The following is a 23,285-nucleotide window of genomic DNA, read 5'->3' as shown; positions in this document are numbered from 1 at the left end:
AAATTTTGAGGGCTAAGTGTTGCCTGGGGTTGCATAGTTGTAGCTTCTGCTTACAACCACTGTAAACTGCACACATATTTAAGGGCAAAGCATGAACTCCAAGTGTGGTTAGTGTGTATTACAGTGCTTGTTTGCTAATTATAAAGTGCTATTAGTTAAACTGTTCCATAAGAGCATCCACTAATGATAGGCTGTGGATGTCTGTCTGTCTTTTCCAAACAGTTTACATGTGAACATGGCAGCCTACCAACTACCACCCACACAGGACAAACTGAATATTACCATTCAAGCCAAGTCACATCCTGTTTAAAAAAAAAACCAAAAACCAACAACATGGCAATCCCTTCAAGACAACATTAAATCATTGTCTTCTGTGATCAAAAATAAAGTTCTGAAGATACAATTGGGGCCAATGTGAAATCAATCAATTGATGGTATTGACTGAGTGCTTACTGGGCATAGAATATTTGGGAGAGTACAAAGATTTGGTAGACATGATCCTTATCCTTATAACCTAGTGGAGAAACAGAAGTATTCAGGCCTGACTATGAATCTGAATCAATCACATTTATGAAGCACATACTGTGTGCAGAGCACTTGGGAGAGTACAATTTAACAGAGTTGGTAGACATGTTTCCTCCCCACAATGAGCTTACGGTCTAGAGTTTAACAGCATAGAATACGAAGAGGATTGAATATAGACAGGACTTCTTCAGAACTTAAAGGAGATGGGACTCCTCCCTACTGAGAGACATGTCAGTAGCAGCTGGGCGGTGGAGAAGCGCTCATAAGAGTTTTACTAAGGTAATGGACCATCTGAGGGACTGTTGTGCAGCAAGACAGCCCTGAGGGATTTGTCTGCTCCAAAAATTCTCGTCTCCAAATCTCCTCTGGAAGCCTGACTTTATGATACCTTGCATTGACCTGACTTATGAGATGCAGCATGACCTAGTGGAAAGAGCACCAGCCTGGGAAGCAAAGGACCTGGGCTCTGAACCCAGATCTGCCAATTCCTTCTGTATGACCTTGGGAAGGTCAGTTAACTTCTCTGTACCTCAGTTCTCCTTCCTAATTAGACTGTGAACACCATGAGGGACAGGGACAGCATCCAACCTAATTAACTTGTATCTACCCCAGCACTTTGAACAGTCTTTGACAGTAAGCACTTAAATAATGAAAAAATAATTCCCCTAAGTATGCATCTTCAATAGCATTTTTAAAGAGGAACTATAAATCACATTTCTACCAGTTTCATTATTGGTGAGCTTGCCCGAATATCTTCATCCCAATAAAGTCCACTTTGGATTTCAGATTACACAGGTTTGTTTGGGCTCTTACTTCAGCTTCAGATGAATTCCTCATCACTCAATTATGCGGCTTTTCTGACCTCCCCCAAACACAAACACACACACACAATCTCTCCCCCCCAACCCCCGCCAGCCCCCATGGCCCCCCCGCCACAGAGGGTATGTCCCATATGGGACAGAGACTGATTCTGACCCAATCAACCATATTTATTGAGCACTTACTGAGTTCAGAGTACGGTACTAAGTGCTTGGGGGAGCACAATAATACAATATAACAGACACAATCCCTGCTCATAACGAGCTCCCATTTAACTTGTATCTACCCCAGCACTTAGAACAGTGCTTGACACATAGTAACTGCTTAATGCCATAACAGTAATAATAATTTGCTGTTGCACAGATTTTTGCAGTGGACAGACTTATTTTCAGTTGAGCTCATACACAAATTCCTCTGTCTTTCGAGTTCAGATACAGCCTGACTTGACATATTCAATCTGTGTGCACTGAAGTGGCTGACTTGTCAATGCATGACCAACAGTCCCTTCTACACCATGCTCCTGATATGGTCATCCTTCACTGTGCTGTCGTCACATCTTAGGGAATACTTCTAAGACAGAGGTATGGCTTAGTGGAAAGAGCATGGGCCTCGGAGTCAGAGGATCTAGGCTCTAATTCTGGCTCTGCCAATTGCTCAATGTGTGTCCTTGGACAAGTCACAGTTTCTCTCTGCCTCACTTCTCCTGTTTTCTCTCCTACTTAGACTGTGAGTCTCATGCAGGACAGGGACTGTGTTCAAACTAATTAACTTGCCAGTGCTTCTCTCCTATAAATCGACACTTTATTATGGCAGAAGAGTTTCTGTATGCTGATGAAGTTTAGAGCTATGCCTCATAGGGTTACCCATAATGGAAATGTCAAAGCTTAAGCATCAGACAAAGGCGATTCATCTGATCTGGTGGCGTGGAAAAGTGTCAAAAGCAGATGATCAAGTGATCAAAACATTGATTAAAGATAATTGGAGACACTCAAGTTTTTACTGCGCATAAGAAGAGCTTGGGAGAGTACAAAACAGCAGAACTAGCAGTCCTGTTCCCTGCCCATAATGGGTTACCTAAAACAAGAGTGTAGAACTGTATCAAAATAACAGGCAGGAGAAAACGTTTTGTTACTTAAACATGGGCAGAGATTGAAGGCAAAAGAGTGATTTTGAGGCTCTAGTATTCCTCCATGAGAAATATAATAATAATAACAATTGTGGTATCTGTTAAACGCTTACTGTGTGCCAGGCACTGTACTAAACATTGGGGTGGATACAAGGAAATCGGATCGGATAAAGTCCCTGTTCAGCCTTTGGCTCACAGTCTTAATCCCCATTTTACAGATGAGGTGACTGAGGCACAGAGAATTCAAGTGACCTGCCTATGGTCACACAGCAGACAAGTGGTGGAGCCAGGATTAGAACACATGACCTTCTGACTTCCAGGACCACACTCTATCCACTACGCCATGAGAGAAATGGGGACAGGTGGTTGGGAAGTAGATCAGCTAGATTTAAACAAAAGCTTTTCTTTTATCAGTATTTAAGTGCTTACCATGTGCCAGGCAATGTACTAAGCACTGGGGTAGATATAAGTTATTCCGGTTGGTCATACTCCATGTCTCACATGGGGCTTACACTCTTAATCCCCATTTTACAGATGAGGTGACTGAGGTACAGAATTAAAGGAATTCCAACCATCACCTTTGGTGACGTCTCACAGGGCTTGCTAAGCATCTTTTGGTTACCAAGAGCAATTAATTCCTGAATAAAGTTTACCTGGGCAGGAGCCAATTAAGGGGGGGAAATCCAGACATGCCTATTCCTCCAGCATCTTGGAAATACAGAAGACACAAACTTACCTTTGGAGGAAGTGATCCTGGTAAGTAGCATGATGATCCACTCCTCCAGAATATGACCTCTGAAAAGGTGTCTCAAGATTAAATTCCTCAGGCCTGTTGAGAATAGAGAAAACACAAAAATTGAGGGCCACATTTTAAGGAAGTTTGCAATTGAACTATAGCATTCTATTTTTCGGAATATTGTTGGGGACTCCAAAGACCATAAAGAGTAAATAAGTTGAGGGGAAAAATAATAATCAAGGACTCTTAAAAATTACAATAAATTACCTTTTTAGGGTATTTGTTAAGCGCTTACTATATGTTAGGCACTGTACTAACCATTGGAGTACATATAAGCTAGTCAGGTTGGACACAGTCCCTGTCCCATATTGGGCTCACAGTCTGTGTCCAAGCTTGTATCTACCACAGCATTTAGAACAGTGCTTGGCACATAGTAAGCACTTAACAAATACCACCATTATTATTATTATTTTTAATCCCCATTATACAAAGGAACTGAGGCAAAGAGAATCTAAGCGACTTGCCCAAGGTCACACAGCAGACAAGTGGCGGAGTCGGGATTAGAACCAAGGTCTTTCTGATTCCAGGCCTGAGCTCTTTCCACAAGGCCACACTGCTTACCTCTGTCCCCATCACTTTATGCCTGGTGGTGGAGAGGGGAGAAGGCACACCAGTGTCTATTTATTGATCATTACTTTAAATATTTTCTGCATTATGCATTGTAATTAAGTGCTGCTAAAGATTAGAGACAAATACCAAGTCTTAGACTCTGCCCTCAAAAAACTTCCAGTTGCAACAAGAGGCAGAAGGGACTCAAAGTCCCAAACCTACAGGTAGAAAGAGTGCAAGTCACAGAGGTACTTTCTCCTTTATATTGTGGGAAGCCATGTGGTCTAGTGGAAAGGGCCCAGGCCTGTGAGTCAAAGGACCTGTTTTCTAATTCCAGTTCTACCACTTGCCCAATGTGTGACCTTGGGCAAGTCACCAGACTCCAGGCTCAGGCTGGGTAAAGGTCTAGAGGTAGCTAAGAACTGGGAGGAGGGACCAAGCACTAGCCCAAGGATACTAGTGGCAACAGGTTATTATTATAATAACAATAATAATAATGGCATTTGTTAAGCGCTTATTAAGGGCCAGGAACTGTACTAAATGCTGGGGTAGCTACAAGAATATCGTAATGAACACAGTCCCTGTCAAAAGTGGGGCTGCCAGTCTTAATCCCCATTTTACAGATGGGGTAACTGAGGCACAGAGAAGTTAAGTGACATGCCTAAGGTCACAAAGCAGACAAGTGGCTGAGCTGGGATTAGAACCCAGGGCCTTCTGACTCCCAGGCCCCTACTGTATCCACTAGGCCATGCTGCTTCTCTATGAACACCTCTGTCCCCAAGTCCATCTACTGGTGCTGAATGGCTCTGCACATAGTAAGCCCTCAATAAATATCACTGATTTATTCCATGGAAGAGAACAGGCTGCTTCGACAAAATACTGAGGTGCAATCTGAAGTAGGACAACATTGCTTTTGACACTTGTGAAAAAAGAGAGGAAGGCATCTGTCCATGTTGTTAAAAAAGAAAATCAGGAGTGGTTCAATTGAAATAAAACTCCACGCTGAGTCTGTCCATGATTTATTGGGTGAGCTCTGCCAGATTCACTCTTTGACTTCTACAAAGTAAAAATATAACTACATCCCAGATACCAGAAGTCTGTCTAAGGCCATTAGGTACTCACCAATTAAGATTTTTTTTCTTCTCCCACCTCTAAGCTAATGAAATAGAACTTGACCTTAAATAAAAATAGTGTGCCTATATCACCCCTAGCCCAAGATGGGCTACCAGTAAATTCTTTTGGACCCAGAGGGAAGAAACCCTTGTCTCTCCCTTCCTCAATTCCCCAAGGTAATACAGTCAAAATATATTTGGCCACCCAAGACAATGGCCATCAATGACCATCACTGATGGAAACCAAGGAGAATCTTTTGTTTGACCTGATTTTGGTTGTGTCAAGATTCATTCGTTTTTTCCAATCGTATTTATTGAGCACTTACTCTATGCAAAGCACTGTATTAAGCACTTGGAGAGTACAATACAACAGCAAATAGATATTTCCTTACCTACAATGAACTACTGTGTGCAAAGCACTGTACTATGCATTTGGGAGAGTACAATGCAACAACCGACACATTCCCTGTCCACAATGAGCTCACAGTCTAGAGAGGGGGGCAGACATTGATATACATAAATAAATAAATTACATTTATGTACATATGTGTTGTGAAATGGGATGGAGGATGAATGGAGGGAGCAAGTCAGAGCAACGCAGAAGGGAGTGGGAGAAGAGAAAAGGAGGGCTTCGTCCAGTGAAGGCTAAAAGTGATGGGGAAATGTGGTAATGGAGCTAAGGCAGATAACATATATCCCAGGATGCCCTTGATTAGAACTGGGTGACCTGGAGGAGCAACTATGGGGGGGGGGGAGACAGAGAGAGAGAGAGAGAGAGAGATGGGGGGGTGAGATATGTTCATTCATTCAAATGATTCAATTATATTCATTGAGCTTTTACTGTGTGCAAAACACTGTACTAATTGCTTGGGAGAGTACAATACAACACATTCCCTCCCCAGCAAGAGCTCATTGTCTAGAGGATGCAAGTGATGAGTTTAAATTAATTACTTCCTCCTCTTCCTCTTGTGAATCTTTCCCCAAGTCCATCTTCAGTGGACCAATTCTACTGTCCCCTCTCTGTCATGCCACAGCTCCTCTCTCTAACAACAGGAACTGGGTCCAATCTGACTGCAGCATATCTACATCACTCCTTAGTAGTGTTAGTCTAAACCACTCTAAAACCAGTTAAAGATACTGGTAATTTACTGGTCCTTTCCTGTGAAAATAATAATATTAATAATGGTATTTACTAAGTACTTGCTTGGGGTCAAGAACTGAGGTAGAGACAAAATAATCAAGTTGGACACAGTTCTCTTATCACACCAACTCAAATATAAGAGCAGGGTTCTTATCGCAACCAAGTCAAATACAGTCTAAAATTCTCTAGCCAGGAGGCTCTCTCCTTTTGTAAATAACTGCATCTATGTATATGTTCAGAAAGGGTATGTTTGCCAAGAAATGGCCCTGAAGAGGGTTGTTTCTCAGCCGCACCCAGTCTCAGGGGCAAAACCCAGTAGAGTCAAGAAGCTCCATGGCCTAATGGATAGAGCATGGGCCTGGAAGTCAGAAGGACCTGGGTTCTAATCCCAGCTCCACCAGTCTTCTGCTGTGGGACTTTGGACAAGTCACTTCACTTCTCTGTGCCTGTTACCTCAACTGTAAAATGGGGACTAAGACTGTGAGACATGATTATCTTGTATTTACCCCAGCACTTAGTTCAGTGCCTGAAATACAGTAAGCACTTAATAAATACTATGAAAAATAATAATTTCTGTAGAGGTCTATAAAAGTGTGCACTTACTTTTTTACCTCCCTGTTGCTTACCTCCGTTTCTCTCCTCTAACTTCCCCTATCTCCATATTCCTCCATTCTTCCCTCCTCCCATCTCATGTTTCCATGTTTTGGGCTAGTTCTGGCCTTATAGACCTATGGCAGTGTTGTCTCCAACAGGGCTTCTAACCACCAACCCAGTTTTGTCCTTTGTTCCCTTTACCTCTTCTGTCCACAAATATGTAGTATAAATAAGGATAGAACTCACTGATATTGGGCTTTCAGGCAAGCATTGTCTACATTATCACCATCATTATTGTACTTGTTAAATGTTTATTAAATGTCAAGCACTTTGCTGGGTAAATACAAGATAATCAAGTCAGACTTTCCATAAGGGGCTCACAGTCTCAGTCAAATTCACAATTTACCTATAAACAAGTTTACAAAGAGACTGACCAAACAAAAATACAGTTAAATAACCCAGTTTCTCTTAGATGTTACACGCGTGCTAATTTACAAGAAGGTAGATTAATTTTTTTCTTCCTTATAACAAGAAACAGTAAAATTAGAAGGTTTTCAGTTTGCTGTCCAAACATAAACCAATATACTCAGAATTTAAAACAAAGCTTATATTATCATGAGTTAACAAGGACTACAATAGGTTTAAACTACAGGCTCAAAACAGATTTTTCTTTTTCCTTTTCTGCTTTGCAATGTGTTTTTACTTTTTTTTTTTTTTTTTTTTACAAATGGAAGATTTTTCCTTTAGATCTCTCTAAGCAAGCTGGACTTAGGGTGCTCAGCATCACCTCAGGAAAAGCCAAAAAGGAAAAACCACACCTAAAGTAACAAGGATCATTAATCAGTTCATAAAGCTATCATCAAGCACTGGGGTAAGGTCACAGACTGTGCAGTGTTTATAAAACTTTCACTGCATTGCTGCAGAGGGTGTGGGAGTCTGGACCCTTTTATACAAGCATCAACTCAGCCAAGAATTGTTGAATGAGAGAGGAGAGGGATTCCGAGGGACAGAGCTACTAAACATATGCACTTTAAAAATCCACCCTACCATTCCAAGAATAATCAGCCAACATTCTGCACTGCTACCATCTCTTCAACCTTCTTCAACCTTTTATTATTATTAATAATAATAATAATAATGGTATTCATTAAATACTTACTATGTACCAAGCACTGTTCTAAGCACTGGGGTAGATAATCAGGTTGCCCCACATGGGGCTCAGTCTTAATCCCTATTTTATAGATGAGGTCACTGAGGCACAGAGAAGTTAAGCGGCTTGCCCAAGGTCACAGAGCAGACAAGTGGCAGAGCCAGGATTAGAACCCGTATCCTCTGACTCCCAAGCCCGTGCTCTTTTCACTAAGCTACGCTGCTTCTCATAATGATCTCATAATAATATTATTCTTGCTATTATTATTATTTGAAAATGTTTCCCTATTTAAAAATGGAATTTCTTCTTGTTGCCACCACTCTAAAAAGAATAAAACTATTTTGACTTGACTGTCCTGTAAAACTTCACAAATGATCAGGGTGTGTTCCATCTCTTAGACAGTGGAACCTGCTTACCTTGTAACTACCCAAGTTTGGCACCTAGCAAATGTTTAACAAATGCCATCAGTATTTTTCCAAGCACCAATGTGAATATAACTGGTAGGAGTAAGTGTAATCAATTCCTCTGCACAGATTCCTGGTCCTGAACCCTCAGGACCAAGGTTCATTCATCATCCTTCCAAGGAGGTTTCCTCCATCCATTTAAAATTTTAAAAATAAATGCATCCCTAAGTGTATGGGGAACATTTCTAGTAGTCAGGGAAGGGAGCTGAGAGACAAATCCCATTCACAGCTCCACCATTAACTACTTGGATGACCTTTATCACTTGATTCATTTGTCTTCACCCAAACTTACAGATATGGACTATTTGTCATTCTTATCTCCCTTACAGGAGTGGTCACGGTGAAAGGACTTTTAAAAATTATAAAGTTACCTGAAATTATTTCATGAAAGTCAGAATTTAAATATCATATACCATCATTAAACATGGTTTTCATTGCAGACAAATCTAGCCACGCACTGGCATATTGGCAACAAAGACTTTGTGTCACCATTCCTAAGACTGAACAAAAGTCCAAGAAATCAGAATAATGGAAAGTAAAAGAAACATTTCATTATGACAAAGGGTGATCAATTGTAAGGAAAACCAAGCAGGATTCTGCTCAACTAAAATACAATATACATTTTTGGTCCTAGGAAAAGCATGCCTCATTTGCAAAGTCCTCCCATGCTAGAAACAATAACAAAAACTTAAATGATCGGTAATTGAGGTTGAAAGATAATACACTGTGGAGAACTGTCAATTAATCACTTTTCCTTTCTGTCCTTATGCCATATCACTAGTACATACATGTGGAATTGTAAGTTCTTCATCTAGTACCTCATGAAATAAAGGTACACACTGAACTTCCAACAGGAAAAAAAAGAAAAGAAGTAAATTTATAGAGTGCCAAGTTACTAGAGATTTAAGTCTAAAACAGCTAGACAATTGACTGGAATCGGTTACTTCACTACTCGAAATTTCAGCTATCAAGTAACATAAAGCCTTATTGATTAACGTGCATTGTGCTTTGGATATTTACTATTGTGAATGGCCTCAGTAAATTGAAAAATTTTTGAGTCCTCAAAAGGCACCTCTAGTTTATTCCTCTGCATTAAAAAAATTTAGTTCAACAACACCACAAAAAAACACAATAGGCTCTAGAATGCCTCTGAAGACAACATTTTGGGTGTAAATTCAATACTCACAAAGCAAACAATTTACTTTATATCACACATCCTTAAAATGTGGATAATAGTGCTCTGAATCATTTGAAAATCTTGGGTGGGTGAAAAGTACCTTTATGTTCCCAAAGCAAATCAACTCTGAAGGGATATACAGTTCCCAACCTGTAATACATCATTTCATATCCTACTCCTCTCATGATTGTGTACTTTGTATTCTGCATGAGTATATCTTTGGATATTGTATTTGAAAATAAAGGAGCAGAATATTTGGTTTATTCTTGTCTACACTGCCATGGCATGGATAGGTGCTGTGGTCTATACACATACAATGTAAGGCATGAAAATTAAACAACTTTAGTTCCTAACAGTAATAGACTCAAAGCATTGGAAAGGATTTTGCAAGGTCATTTAATCCAAACTCCTTCTTCCAGATAAACCTAAACTAGCTGGACATAGAGTACCTCTCCTGACTTGTGGGCATTCAGAGGAGAGCCCACAGCTTCTTTTAGTAGCTCATCTCTGTGGCAAGCAAACCTGACCAACCAGTTTCCCATTTGTCTAGACTAATGCTATCATTAGGCAAATTAAAGCCATTTCCATCTTTGTGGAGATCTTTCAGATTTTTGAAAACCATATTCAGGTCACAGCTCAAACCTCTTCTACTTAAGCCTCACTATCTGCTTACAAAAAAAACCTGTCAGTTTCCAAGCCATTGCTGTGTCCTAACTAGTTTCTTCAATGAACTTAACAATTTTTCAAAATATCAAATTGATGCACTGAAACCTAGTTACTTCAAAGTCCACTTTTGGTGTTTTATTTTTTGATATTACCTTTTGCAGTAGCCCCTCTTCCTTTATAAACTTTCCTCAGAGAGACTATTTTCCCATCCTTTAACCTGGCTCTAACCCTACAAAACCTTGTCTATTCATTTTAAACTCTTTTTTATTTTTTCATGGTCTTACTGAATGGATATTTTGATTTTTATCATACGCCTAGTCACCTAGCTACCCCTCTAAACTGATGTTGACACCAAATCGCATGATTGCCTTCAAGTTACAGATGAAACTACTCAGTAGAACTGAGGACAGGGCTGTACTCTGTTGAAATGCTACTTGTCATAATCCTCCCCAGGCTGCTTCTGATATACTGACAGTCTGAGTATAATCCCCCAAAATAACTACATACCCACCAACAGGTCAATGGTGTGAAAACCACTAACCTTTTCCAGCCCTTTGGGGTCAGTTTCTCAGTGTAAAAATTTAGTGTACTTTGTTCATGAAGTTGATTAGGAAAGTCACCTAAAAAGGTTTTTATTCTTCAGAATAGTAACTACAAGAATAAACTGTCTTGTTAAAAAGCAGCAGTGTGGCCAATGGATAAAGCACAGGCCAAGGAGTCAACAGGACCTGGGTTCTAATTCCTGGCCTCTGCCATCTGTCTGCTTGGGCAAGCCACTTAACTTTTCTGTGCCTCAGTTACCTCATCTGTAAAATGGAGATTAAGATTGTGAGCCCCATGTGGGACAGGGGGCTAGACTGTAAGCTTGTCTCTAGCCTGTAAACTCATTATAGGCAGGGAATGTGTCTGTTTAGCGTCATATTGTACTCTCCCAATCACTTTGTACAGTGCTCTGCACAGAGTAAGCACTCAAATACAATTGAATGCATGAATGAATGACATGGACTGTGTCCAACACGATTAGCCTGTCTATACCCCAGTGGTTAGTACAGTACCTGGCACATAGTAAGCACTTTTGCTTACTGCAATTTGATACAAGTCAAAACTCACCTGTGCTGGGCAGCAGCGGCATAGGAAAGAGTCGAGAGTGGAGACTCAAGTTTACTGCGTGGAAGAAGGCAATGGTAAACCACTTCCAAAGTTCTACCAAGAAAACTCTATGGATACACTACCAGAACGAATGCAGATGTAGAGTGGGGCCTTCTGGGAGAGATGCGTCCATGGAGTCACTTATTTAAAGCATAAGACAAGATCCCAGTGCTTGGTAGAGTGCCAGGCCCACAGTAACTGCTTAAATACCATAAAAAAAAGAAGACTCAGTGGTAGTATTATTGAACAACTACTTCCAGCCAGCCCTTTCATGGATTAAGGGTAGGGCAGAACATCCTAGCTGTCTTGTTCTGTTCTGTTTTGTTTTCCTATCTGTCTCCCCCATTTAGACTGTGAGCCCGTTACTGGGCAGCGATTGTAGCTATCTGTTGCCAAATTGTACCTTTCAAGCACTTAGTACAGTGCTCTGCACACAATAAGCACTCAATAAATACGATTGAATGAAAGCTTTCCCTGCCCTGAAAGCTGTAGGAGTGAAGTGACTGGCTTCTTCCAACCCCAGTTCAAATTCTGAGGCTTGATGGTCATCATCCACCCTCCATCAGCCTCCTCTGCAGCCTCCAAATTGTCACCTGTAGCAAGAGACTCACGTTCCCAACGCTGTTGAATTGTACTCTCCCAAGCACTTAGTAGAGTGCTCTGCACATACTAAGCACAAAGTAAATACCACTGATGAGGATGAGAAAATACAGAGCCAAGAGAAGTTATCACATTCCCCTAGACTTCAACCTCTTCCAAGAGTTAAGCACAGTGCTTTACATACAGTAGATCTTCTCTTGTCTATGTTGTCAAGTTGTTTCCGACCCATAGCGACCCCATGGACACATGTCTCCCAGAACGCCCCATCTCCATCTGCAATCATTCTGTAGTATGTCCGCAGGGTTTTCTTGGAAAAAATTCATGCTCAGGTAGAAATGATTGACCACCTGTTTGTTGATTTCCTTTAGATTTACAAAATGACTAATTCTCAGTTATGGCAACCCAAAGATGGGTTGCTTATGATGAAGGGAAAAAATGCTCATTTATATCATCCTGATCATGTCCTTACTGATGCTTTTCCAGACTTCAGAAACAGAGAAAAAATAATGGTCTACTTCCTGGACTTCAATTCCCACCTTGTAAGATGTATTTAAATAATGAGTAGTGGCTTAAGCACTTCAAATTTAAAGAACTAACGGAGAGGATACTGTGCAGGTGTGCCGAAGTCATAGCCAACCACTTTGCTTCAACATATAGGGCATTTTCAGGTCGTTATTTTTTCAGAAGGCTATCTGTTTCTTTATCAACTTATCCCCACAGCCTTTCAACAAAATTAGGAAGTCCACACCAATTAGCATCAAATTACAATTACTGGATTTAAATTACTTACAATTCCCTAAAGAGCGATAATCACAGGGTTTCATTAGAGTGCAAGGATTTCAGGACTTTTCATTTTAATTATTTCAGGGTGGAACTGGATGGGATATTACCCATAGGTTTATTCTTACCAGTTATATCATGGTAGTGAATAAAGATCCAAATTAGAAAATGGATTTCATTTTTTATTTTTTTTGCTACATAACCAGGTCTTTGTTAGTGTGTTCTAAGCTTAGAAATATACTACATAGAAATAGCTTAGGTATACAATTGGAAAAGCAAAACAATACAAGTTCCTGAAACAAATGGGAAAAATTTAAATTGATTTTTAAACTTTATTTGACCCACGATAAGATTTGGAAGCAAGAGTAATGAGCCGATAAAATGGTGTGGTATTCACTTCTATTTCTCTAGCTGGTGACCTAAACCGGTTCCACATTTAGGGAACACCTGCACGTTTACAAGCAGCTCCGGGGAGCTCGCATTTTGTGCACATCACTGCATGGTGGCCTGACTTGAGGTGGTCCTCAAGGAAATCTGTCTCCGCAGGGTGGGCACATGGAACCTCCCAGCCCACCAAGCGTATGCAGAGTTACTGCCGCTCTCCCTCTGACACTGCACACATGCAATAACTGGATTTATTTAATGATCCTCACTTTCTCCAGTGAAATAAAAGTGTCTCTACTACAAGGTTGGCTTGGGCTTCTATTTTTTGTTACTTTTTTTTTTTTTTTTAGGAAGCCTGGTTGGTTCAGAAAGCTAGTGAGGAGGTGGGAATGGAGTAATTAAGGGGCACGAGGAAGACATAAAGGGGCAGGGGAGAAGAGAGTGGGTAGGAAGAGAGCTTGAGCCCCAGCCTGGGGGTCAGAAAGACCTGGGTTCTAAATCTACCTCCACCACTTGTCTGCTGTGTGTCCTTGGGCAAGTCACTTCACCTCTCTGTGCCTCAGGTACCTCATCTGTAACATGGGGTCCTAGACTGTGAGCCCCATGCGGGACAGAGACTGTGTCCAACCTGATTTGCTTGTATCTACCCCAGAGCTTGGCACATAGTAAGTGCTTAACAAATACCACAATTATTATTGTTATTATCCCCCTATGACTGAAGTCCATACCTGGTATCATGCTCCACTCCTCACTGAATATGAGAGTACAGTGGCAATATCTTCAATCAAAGCAATCACATTTTTTTGTGCATTTACTGTGTGCAGAACACTTAAGTAAGCCCTTGGGATAGTACAACGTAACAGAGTTGGTAAACTTATTCCCTGCCCATAATGTGCTTACAGTAAGGGGGTGGAGACACTCATTGATATAAATTATGAATATGGACAGAAGTGCTGTGGGGCTGAGAGGGTCTATAAAAGGAACAAATACAAATGCAAGGGTGATGTAGAAAGGATTGGGAGAGGTAGAAAATGAGGACTTAATCAGGGAAGGTCTCTTGGAAGAGATGAGCCTTCAATAAGGCCTTGAAGATGGGGAGAGTCATTGTCTGTTGGATCTGGAGCAGGAGAGCATTGACCTGTTTTCTGCTTAATTGGTTCACAGAAACAAAAGATGTAGAACCCACTGGGTGAACGTCCTTGGGCAGCCATGTGTTGAAGGAGCAATAACAGTCATTGTACGGGGACCTCAGATTGATAGTACATGTGCACATATCCAAAATTTATTTTGATGCCTATCACTTGCTATTTTTTTCTCCTTAAAAAGAGTTTGCGTGTCTGATCCTTCAATCACTCAATTGTATTTATTGAGCATTTACAGTGTGCAGAGCACTGTACTAACCACTCCACCACTACAGTCACTATCCTGTTTCAATAATAATAATAATAATTCTGGTATTTATGTGCTTACTGTGTGCCAGGCACTATACTAAGCACTGGGGTGCAAACAAGCAAATTGGGTTGGACACAGTCCCTTGTCCCACATAGAGCTCACAGTCTCAATACCCATTTTACAGATGAGGTAACTGAGGCACAGAGAAGTGACTACCCTAAGGTCACACAGCAGATGAGTGGCAGAGCAGGGAATAGAACCTATCACCTTCTGACTCTCAGGTCCACGCTCTATCCACTACACCAGGCTGCTTCTCACCCGACATATCACAATTCCACTATGGCATTGGTTGTCTCACTACTTCCATCCCCTAAAATAACCAACCTTGAGTGTTTACCATGTGCAGAGAACTGTAGTAAGCATTTGGGAAGAGTACAATACAAGGTGGTGGACATGACCCCTGTCCTCAAGGAGCTAACAATCTATACACTTCAACCCACAGCCCATTCTACTGCTCTGATCTTCTTCTGGAAAGGCCACTCAGTGCACATTCATTCATTCATTTGATCATATTTTCTGAGCACTTACTGTGTGAAGAGCACTGTACTAAGTGCTTGGGAGAGTACAATATAACAGTAAACAGACACAATCCCTGCCCACAGCACACTTACAATCAGAGCTTACCCCAGAGCTTAGTACAATGGTTGGTGCATATTAAGCACTAATGAATCAATTGTATTTATTAAGTGCTTACTGTGTGCAGAGCACAGAACTAAGAGCTTGGGAGAGTACAAGAGAGATAGTTATGTTACTTTCCAGAAGTTGCCTAAACCTATTTGACTTGTTGGTGTAAGCCTTATGGCTTGAAACGCCTAGTTTCCTATCACCACAGGTTCAAATTCCCACAGGGACCGCCACCACTTCAAATAGAAATTCCTTACCCTTGACTTTAAAGCACCCATTCAACTCAACCCATCCTACCTCACCTCAGTGATCTACAGCCCAGCTCGCACACTCCTCTAGCACCAGTTTACTCACTGTGCCCCATCTCCTGTATCTGGCCGCTGACCCTTTGACCCTCTTCCCCTTTCCCTCCCCAAGCCTGTAACTACCTCCCCATCCATATATGCCAGACCAGCACTCTCTCTACCTTCAAAGCCTTACCAATCAATCATATTGACCGAGTGCTTGCTATGTGCAGAGCACGGTACTAAGCGTTTGGGAGAGTACCATAAAACAGAATTAGCAGTCACATTCCCTGCCCATAATGAGGTCACATTTCCAAAAAGCCCTCCCAGATTAAGCCATCTTTTCCCCATCTCTCTCTCCCTTGTGTCATCTCTGTACTTGGATTCGTGACCTTCGGACATATGATATTCATCCCACCCCAACTCCATGGCACTTATGTACATATCTGTAAATTATACATTATAAATTATTTTTTATTCATATTAATGTCTGCCTCCCCCGCTAGACTGTAAGCTCATTACGGACAAGGAAATTGCTAATTCTGCTGTGTTGTACTCTCCCAAGGGCTTACTTAGTACAGTGCTCTGCATATAGTAAGCGCTCAATAAACACCACTGATTGATTGACTGCTTTTACTAAAGGGCTTCCTGATTTACAATACTCCACCTATCTGTAATACACAGAGAGCTGGAAAGTAGAATCAGAACCAGGCTTCCTATGCTCCATCAGGGAAGTAAACAATATAATTGTTTTACAGGATCCCAGAAGGGCTCTCTGTAATAAGTCATGTTCAGATCATGAAACTAACATGACTGCTTTGAGAAAGGCACCCTTAGGTGGCTGTTTCTCCATCTGGTAGACACTCATTTTACATCTTCCACTTACCTACCTCAAAGGGATTTTGGAAAGGTTAATGGTGTTTGAAAAGTCTTTGATCTTCTTAGAGGATTGAACTTCAGAGGTGAAAGGTGTTAATAAGCACATTAATCTTTACCAATGAGAAAGCAACAAATTCTCACAGTGCTAACTGGAGGTTCATGCTACACATCAGAATGTATATTTAAAAGTGCAGTTCTGACAGATTTAATTAGGAAGGAAGCCATGTGGATAAACAACTAAGTGGGGGAAAAAAAAAATCAAGCCAAGTTGTACATACACTGTTACCAATGATATGTGTGGAGGGTTTACTGTGGGCAGAGCCCTGAATTGGAGCCTGGGAGACTGTAATAATGCAAACAGATAAGATTCTTGCCCTCAAGAATCTTACAGTCTAGCAGATTGCTCTGCCACTTTCCACATGTTCCAGCCTTCCTGCACCTCATCTGTGAAATGGGGACAGAACTACCGCCAAACTCTCCTTCACCGATAAAGATAAAATGTAGAAAATCAAAAATCAGAAATGAAAGAATGATACTTTTCAAACACTTTGCCTATGGAGAAACCCTTTATGAAATGCCAACAAATGGCAGACTAATATAATCCACTATATAATAATAACGTTGGTACTTGTTAAGCGCTTACTATGTGCAGAGCACTGTTCTAAGCGCTGGGGTAGATCTAACGCACTTTACATAGACGTGGTGAGGACTGATTGCAAAATGTCTGAGAAAGTCTGGAATGTTTGCATATATCCTTCCTCGGGTATGTGTTGATATTTTTTAATAGATCTATTTCCCAGCGCAAGCTCTCCCCCCCCCCCCTTTTTGGCTTAATGGAGGGAAACATGCTGCTTTATTAAAATCCTTTTGGGTAGTTTAGATTCCACCTATGCCCCAGGGAATACTCATCCTAACATAAATTATCTTAAAGAAGTATTATGCAATCAATTAAACCCAATGTTTAGAATGTCCTTTACCCCCTTGTTATTCATTATGGCCCTGCTTCATTCATCATAGTGGAATTCCTAAGAAGCAGCCTCAAAAGCAGGAAAAGGGTCTTTTCTGTTATCAGGAGCAAACCAGAGGAACACTGACTTCACATAGATGAATGAGTTTGCTTGAACAAGTTTTTCTTATTTAGAGGTAATTGCAAGAAATAAAAACGAGTAAACAATTCCTTTTAGCTTTTAACAAAATAAGCATTCATCTAGAGGGGCAATGTTATAGAGTAAAAAATGGGCACTTAGAGGAAAACATCTGTCTGTATATTACATACACTTCAATTTATTAATGTCAATAATGAGCAATGTGGAAAGAGTGGAAAGAGCACAGGCCTGGGAGTCAGAGGGCCAGGGACCTATTCCAGGCTATGCTAGTTGCCTACTTTGTGACCTTGGGCAAATGACTTTAGTTATCTGTGCCTCAGTTTTCTCAACTTTGAAATCTGTTCTCCCTCCCACCCAGACTGTGAGTCTCATATTCATTCATTCATTCAAATCATATTTAATGAGGATTTACTGTATGCAGAACACTGTACTAAGCTTTTGGGAGAGTACAATACAACAATGAACAGACACATTCTCTGCCTACAATGAGCTTACATTCTGGGGGGAGGGGAACAGACATTAATATAAATTACAGACATGTACATAAGTACTGTGGGGCTGGGAGGGGGGAAGAACAAAGGGAGCAAGTCAGGGGGACACAGGAGGGAGTGGGAGAAGAGGATAGAGAGGGTTAGTCAGGGAAGGCCTCTTGGAGGAGATGTGCCTTCAATAAGACTTTGGAGGGTTGGGGGAGAGTAATTGTCTGTCAGATTTGAAAAGGGAGAGTGTGCCAGGCCAGAAGCCGGATGTGAGTGAGGGAGTGGTGGGACAGGAACTGTCTCCAACCTAATTAACTTGTATCTACCCCAGTAATGATAACAACAGTAATGATGGCATTTGTTAAGTGCTTACTGTGTGCCAAGCACTGTTCTAAGCACTGTGTTAGATACAAGGTAATCAGGTTTTCCCACACGGGGCTCACAGTCTTAATCCTCATTTTCCAGATGAGGTAACTGAGGCACAAAGAAGTTAAGTGACTTGCCCCAAGTCACACAGCTGACAAGAGGTGGAGCTAGGATTAGAAGCCACGACCTCTGACTTCCAAGCCTGTGCTCTTTTCACTAAACCAGTACTTAGAAAAGTGTTCAGTATCTAGTAAGCACTTAAATACCATAAATGAAAGAAATAACATAGATGTCTATGCTTTTTTTTTTTTAAAGACAACTTCTTGTTCCTGTTCCATCACTTTTTTGATGTCCTATATCAAAAAATTCTCTCTTCTTGGATGTGCTTTTAATCCTTTCACTGTAAAATGTATGTATTTCACCAGGAATCATTTAGCAATGTTATTTCAAAGAGTTCTTGAAAATACTGCCTTTTATGTTGTGAATTTTTCAGTAGCTTCATTCTGGGAGGGCATCAGAATCAAGCAATGTGAATCAGATTATTGAAGTCAAGTAACAGAAGCTCTGAGTGTTTCCAAGTGCTTTATTAGCTAAACTCCTTTCACCCCAACATGTTTAAGAGTGGTATTGAAATGGACAGCCACAGGCAATTCTAAGTAGGTGTCCTCCATTTTCCTTGAGTACCAAAACTGGTTGATGACCTAGTAGGTGTTAAAACTCTGGGCCAGCCTTAATCTCATAAACCATGTTGTGGGCAGGGAACGAGTCTACTGACTCTGTTGTGTTATAGTCTCCCAATGCTTTACTAAGTAAGCACATAGTAAGTACTCAATAAATACCATTGATCAATTGATAAACTCACAGTTGAATGTCAATAATAATTAATAATAATTATGCTATTTGCTAAGTGCTATGTGCCAAGCCCTGTACTAAGCACTAGGGTGGGCACGAGCAAATCAGGTTGCTTGTCCCATGGGGCTCATTGTCTCAATCCCCATTTTGCAGGTGAGGGAACTGAGGCATAAAGAAATGAAATGACTTGTCACACAGCAGACAAGTGCCTGGCACATAGTAAGTGCTTAACAAATACCATTAAATAGTTCAGTGCCTGGAACACTGCAACCACTTAACATATACCACAATTATTTTTACAATGATCATGGTGGTGGTATTTATTAACCACTTAGTACATACCAAGATGTAGCAGCGTGACTCAGAGAAGCAGCGTGGCTCAGTGGAAAGAGCACGGGCTTTGGAGTCAGAGGTCATGGGTTCGAATCCTGGCTCGGCCACTTGTCAGCTGTGTGACTTTGGGCAAGTCACTTAACTTCTCGGTGCCTCAGTTACCTCATCTGTAAAATGGGGATTAAGACTGTGAGCCCCACGTGGGACAACCTGAATGCCCTGTGTCTACCCCAGTGCTTAGAACAGTGCTCGGCACATAGTAAGCGCTTAACAAATACCAACATTATTAAGATGGGACAGTGATTGCCATTCCACTTTCCAACCTGTTGGGTTCATCCCCACCCCCAAATAAAGCTACCTGTAGACCCTTGGCTTGTAGGTTTTCCTCACACAGAAATAACAGGTCATCTCTGCACGTCAGAGTTATGGGCATGGCGAACATTGTCACCTATCCCTGATGGGTACAGGGCAACTGTTTATCTGATGGGATTATGTGATAACTCCCTCAGGGTTTAGTACAGTGCTCTGATATATAGTAAGAGTTTAACAGTTGCTATTTTAAAAAAAACCACAGTTCTGTCAGCCTGGGGCACCAGAAATCCTTTCATTATCCTACAGTGTATGTGTGAGTTCCCACCCAATCAATCCTATTTATTGAGCACTTACTGTGCTGAGCACTGTACCAAGTGCTTGGGAGAGTACCTTATAATTAGTAGACATGTTCCCTGCCCACAAGGAGTTTAGAGTCAAGAGTGGGAGACAGACCTTAAGATATGACAAGCAGCATGGCCCAGTGGATAGAGCACAGTCTGGGAGTCGGAAGGACCTGGATTCTAGTCCTGGCTCTGCCACTTGTCGGCTATGTGACCTTGGGCAAGTCACTTCACTTCTCTATGCCTCAGTTACCTCATCTGTAAAATGGACATTAAGACCGTGAGCCCCACGTAGATCCCTTGTATCGACCCCAGATCTTAGAACAGTGCCTGGCACACAGTAAGCGCTTAAATTACCATAAAAAAATATATACCTAAGTACTCCCAAGCACTCTTCCTCTCCCCAATTCCAGCACAGTGAACTTCATTCCAGCATTAGGTTCAGCAGAGGTAAGAGCCAAAGAGATGATGCCCGATTGGTCTCTGTGTGCCCCACCCATTGCAATGGGTGTGAGGCAGCTACCCCTTTTCACAATAGTCAAGTGATGCTATAAAGAGTGAGCTCATCCTATAATCAGATCTGGCAGCCAAAGCCTTTGAAGGATCAGGAAATTTCTGCTTATCCTTTAGCAGTAGCTTAAAGTTTTCTGCTTAAAAACAAATATTTGGCTAAAGATATCATTGGCTTCAAGGGAATTGTTTTTCCTCCTCAATTAGAGAGTATGTGCTCAGTGTCCCTCACAAATTAACTGCAACACAGAAAAAGTCAGAACCAACTCTACAACAGAAATAATAAACACTTGGTAGGTACATGTAAAACATCAACTACAAGAACAAAGTACTTTGCTGTTCAAATTTGGAATGTTTCCTACTCTAGAAATAAGCAAGGCTGAAATTCAAACCCAAAGTGGACAAAAAAACCCAAGGAAAACCAGGAAAAAAGGGGCAGATATGAAATGTGACAGCAATGTGACCCAGATGTTACACAGTGTCTCCAACCCACCTTCGCAGCCTCTCTTCGTCAGCTACAGTCTGTAAAATAAGCAGGGAGACACAACCAAAAGTCCCCTCACGTATCTTAGACTGCCAATGAGCCCCATCCTTTCCAAAAAACACAGCTACACTGGAGAATGTGATGGAAAGTAGATTCACTGCATCCCCTTCCTGACTCGAGGACCCAACTCAGCCAGCCCACACCTTCCTCAATCAATGGTATTTATTGAGCGCTTACTCTGTGCAGAAAAGCACTGTTCTAAGCACTTGGGAGAGTACAGTATAACTGAGTTGGTAGACCCGTTCCTTGCCCATAGTGAGCTTCCTCAGTCACTAAAACAGCAGCAACTAGCACGCTGTCCTCTACATCGAAGCATCCCTGCCACAGCAGCACTGAGTCCAGGAGCCCACAGAGTCAGGGCCCCAGGATACTCCTTCTGCCAACATAGCCTAGTAGATAGAGCACAGGCCTGGGATTCAGAAGGATCTGGGTTCTAATCCAGGCTCTGCCACTTTTCTTCTCTGTGACCTTGGACATGTCACTTCACTTGTCTGTGCGTCAGTTACCTCATCTGTAAAATGGAGATAGTCACCGTGAGCCCCATATGGGACAGGGATAGGGTCCAATCTGATTTGCTTGCATCCACACTAGTGGTTAGTACAGTGCCTGGAAAATAGCAAGCCCTAAACAAATGCCAATTATCATTAGCGCTTAGAACAGTGCTCTGCACATAGTAAGTGCTTAACAAATACCAACATTATCATCATCATTATTATTATTACCACTTCTACGTTTAGGGTGAACTCAGGTGTCCCTGAGGCGGGAATCTGATAAGGACCTGTTCCTTTGTTTCAAGGAGTTTGAAGAAGAGGCACTTCAAAATCTGGACCTTGAAGTTTCTCCTCCTCCAAGTCCTTGAAATTCTTGCAAATGATCCTCTTGCAGGGACACTCACAAATAAGGATACAATTCAAATAATTGGTAGTGTTGTCTTAGAGACAAAAAACAACTCTGTATTTGCCTTACTCCAGGAACTCTTGTGGAATGGAAAGTGGGATTGGCAAAGAAACTGCTCAAGCCAGCATGTGAAACAGGGGATGTGTGGGATGCTTCTAAAATGCATGTAATAATTCAGTCAATGGATCAATATTTACTGAACACCTACTAAGCACTTAGTGCAAGTGCAGAAAGTGAACTAGAGTTAGAAGACATCATCCCAGTTCTCAAGGGGTTCAGATAGGGAAAGTGCCAACCAACTCTGTTATACTGCACAGAGTAAGTGCTCAATAAATACAACTGATTGATTGACTGACAGCAAAGGGGAGAGAAATAAAATAAAATGCAGATGGGACAAATGAAAGAATGGCAAGATGGATATGTGGATGAGGAAGTATGTCAACAGTATTATCTCGTCTTCTGCTGTCGAGTCACCTCCAATCCATAATGACACCATGGACACATCTCTCTCAAACACACCACCTCCACCTACAATGTTCTGGTATTGCAGCTATAGAGTTTTCTTGGTAAAAATACAGAAGTGGTTTACCACTGCCTCCTTCCATGCAGTAAACGAGCCCTCACCCTCGACTCTCTCCCATGCTGCTGCTGTCCAGCACAGGTGATTTTTGACTTGTAGCAGATTGCCTTCCCCTCACTAGCCACTGGCCAAGCTAGGAATGGAATGGGTGTGCTTCTGCTTGACTCTCCCCAACGTAGCCAAGACTGGTAGAGTACAGGAAACTCTTCAGCTGCCATCCTGAGAGGAGACTTTAAAAGTAGACTAAGTCAAAATGTAAACAAGTGCTACAGAGAAGCAGCATGGCTTAGTGGAAAGAGCACAGGCTTGGGAGTCAGAGGACATGGGTTCTAATCCCAGCTCTGTCATATCTGCTGTTTGACCTTGGGCAAGTCATTTCACTTCTCTGTGCCTCAGTTACCTTATCTGTAAAATGGGGGTTAAGACTGTGAGCCTCATGTAGGACAACGTGATTACCTTGTATCTACCCCACCGCTTAGAACAGGGCTTGGCACATAATAAGCGCTTAACAAATACCATCATTATTATTATTACAGACAATGGTGAGTGCCTAAGTGTGGAGTTGGCCCAAAAATGCTGATGGGAAGGTGTGAGGAACATGGATTAGTGGATAGAGCATGGGTCTGGGAGTCAGGAGGACCTGCGTTCTAACCCTGGCTCCATCACTTGTCTGCTGTGTGACCTTGGACAAGTT

The 23,285-nt window shown here is 41.6% G+C and overlaps 1 protein-coding gene across 2 annotated transcripts in view; it reads right to left on the bottom strand.

Annotated features, from left to right (window-relative positions):
* The window catches only part of TIAM2 (TIAM Rac1 associated GEF 2), a 155,775-nt gene extending 152,479 nt beyond the window's left edge, over window positions 1-3,296 (bottom strand). For both annotated transcript variants that reach the window (XM_003428281.4, XM_029052287.2), the window contains exon 1: window positions 3,207-3,296. The gene's annotated coding sequence lies outside the window, so the exon portion shown is untranslated. The remainder of the gene's footprint in view (window positions 1-3,206) is intronic.
* Between the last annotated feature and the right edge of the window lie 19,989 nt (window positions 3,297-23,285).

The sequence above is a fragment of the Ornithorhynchus anatinus genome, chromosome 2, assembly GCF_004115215.2.
Source record: "Ornithorhynchus anatinus isolate Pmale09 chromosome 2, mOrnAna1.pri.v4, whole genome shotgun sequence".
NCBI lineage: Eukaryota > Metazoa > Chordata > Mammalia > Monotremata > Ornithorhynchidae > Ornithorhynchus > Ornithorhynchus anatinus.
The sequence above is the reverse complement of the archived record's forward strand: the minus strand, read 5'-3'. Positions and strand labels throughout refer to the sequence as shown.